Genomic DNA, 2,064 nt, shown 5'->3' with positions numbered 1-2,064 from the left:
TTTTATTTAATAAAATCATGAAAATAACTCCTTGATCACTCACTTTACTTAATAGTACGGTTATATGGAATGCTGGCCCGTCACAAGCGATACCAAATTTTATGCAACCCGTCTATCTGTCCTAACTAAGATGACTATAGGAGCCATCACACACAGCGTCTGTACTCACCAGAGTCTCAGCAGGGAATGCCTAAACGTCTCCCCTCGTCCAGGGTCCACACACAGTGGCCGAAAGGGCTCATAGAGTCTGCACAGCGGCTATTTGCCAACCTAACGGGGCCTGCTAACGCGCGGGGAACTTATGTCTCTCTGGTCCAGTGCAGTCGCACTCTACGTAATACAACGGTTGGCTAAACTGCATCTCCACATTCACAGAACCCACAGCACACAGCCCACGAGTACGTCAGCAGACGATCGACATTCACATCTGCGGAGTATAATAAGAGTGATAATATAATTCCGGATAAAAATTCCCCGAGTGTCGGAAGGGCACCCAAGTGTGTTTTGAGCATGTGACTGTTGTACCAAGCCATGTAGCGGCTCACATGACGCCGTTATAACATTTCCGATCTGCTAAAAACTATTTAGGTTCGCTAAGTATTTTGCAGTTAAAGCGTGTGCAATTTTCACTATATAATTCCATTCAAAAAATTTGTTAGTTAATATGAGGTGTGTCCACTCTTCTCCTTTGTCACGGATTGTACTCAGCTGGGGACATATTCAGTGCCGTTTCCGGGTGTCTGTGGAGGAATGGCACCCCATTCGTCATCAAGAACCGAAACCAGACAGGGTAATGACGTTGCAGTCCCGGGTCTGGAGCGAAGTTCTAACTCTTTCCAAAACTCGTGCAGTGAATTCAGGTCGGTATTCTGGGCAGATCCGTCCATTTCAGGAATGTTACTGTCCAAAAACCACTGCCTCACAGATGGTGGTTTATAACACGGTGCACTGTTATATTGATACAGTTGTCATCGCCTCCCAGCTGTTCCTCTGCTACTCACAGTACACCAGACTCTGTAAAATTTGTTCATATTCTTCCACATCGGGCATTATCTTTAGAGACCGGTTCTCATTCAAAATGGTCGAAAATTCGATGTTTAATTGCACTTTTTGAAAAGTATAGGTCTAGAATGTTGGGACGGAAAGGTTTTTTAATCCGTGTGTTACAAAAGTCTCTACAGTCCATTGTTCGAAGAAGTGCCACAGCCACCATGGGATGCTCTCAGCCGGAGACGCGCGGCTCAGATAGAAAACTTGTCGTGCCATGACTCACGTTTTCAAACTGCTTTATGTTGCAGTATGCAGTTCCCCGAAGAAGATGACGAATAACGTGTGCACACTGCCGAACACAGAACATCCAGCGCAGTCAGATCGGCTTTTCTCGCCAATAAGAACGGGGGAACTGCCCTCCAGGAACAATTCGAGTTAGAGGAAGGATTGATATACAATACGGGAATTGCAGACTAAACATAAGTAACGAAAACACTCTGTCTGGTTAAATTTTGGTCAGATTTGGACAAAACATAATTTTTGGTCCGCCATTTTGGATTATCGGCAACGGCCGTGCCGCAGTGGATACACCGGTTCCCGTGAGATCACCGAAGTTAAGCGCTGTCGGGCGTGGCCGGCACTTGGATGGGTGACCAACCAGCCGCCATGCGCTGTTGCCATTTTTCGGGGTGCACTCAGCCTCGTGATGCCAATTGAGGAGCTACTCGACCGAATAGTAGCGGCTCCGGTCACAGAAACCCATCATAACGACCGGGAGAGCGGTGTGCTGACCACATGCCCCTCCTATCCGCATCCTCAACAGAGGATGACACGGCGAGTTCGAGTTAGCACAATATCGTTATATTTAAGGTTATTCCATTGTGGTTAGGTATAAGCTCCCATAAATTTAATGTAGTACCGACTGATGAAATCCCTTTTCGATTTCAGGTAAATACTGAGGGGCTACACAGCACACAGGCTGTGTACTTCAAACTCGCACGTCCTTGATCAAACCACAATTATGGGCGCCATTTGTTCTTTTCCACTGAAGGTCTAAAATAAAGTCCACAGTAT

General features: G+C 46.4%; 1 pseudogene; it reads left to right on the top strand.

Annotated features, from left to right (window-relative positions):
• The first annotated feature begins 1,553 nt into the window (after nucleotides 1-1,553).
• Nucleotides 1,554-1,670, top strand: LOC126253772 (5S ribosomal RNA; annotated as a pseudogene).
• The last annotated feature ends 394 nt before the right edge of the window (nucleotides 1,671-2,064 follow it).

Source organism: Schistocerca nitens, chromosome 4, assembly GCF_023898315.1.
Source record: "Schistocerca nitens isolate TAMUIC-IGC-003100 chromosome 4, iqSchNite1.1, whole genome shotgun sequence".
Taxonomy (NCBI): Eukaryota; Metazoa; Arthropoda; class Insecta; order Orthoptera; family Acrididae; genus Schistocerca; species Schistocerca nitens.
The sequence above is the reverse complement of the archived record's forward strand: the minus strand, read 5'-3'. Positions and strand labels throughout refer to the sequence as shown.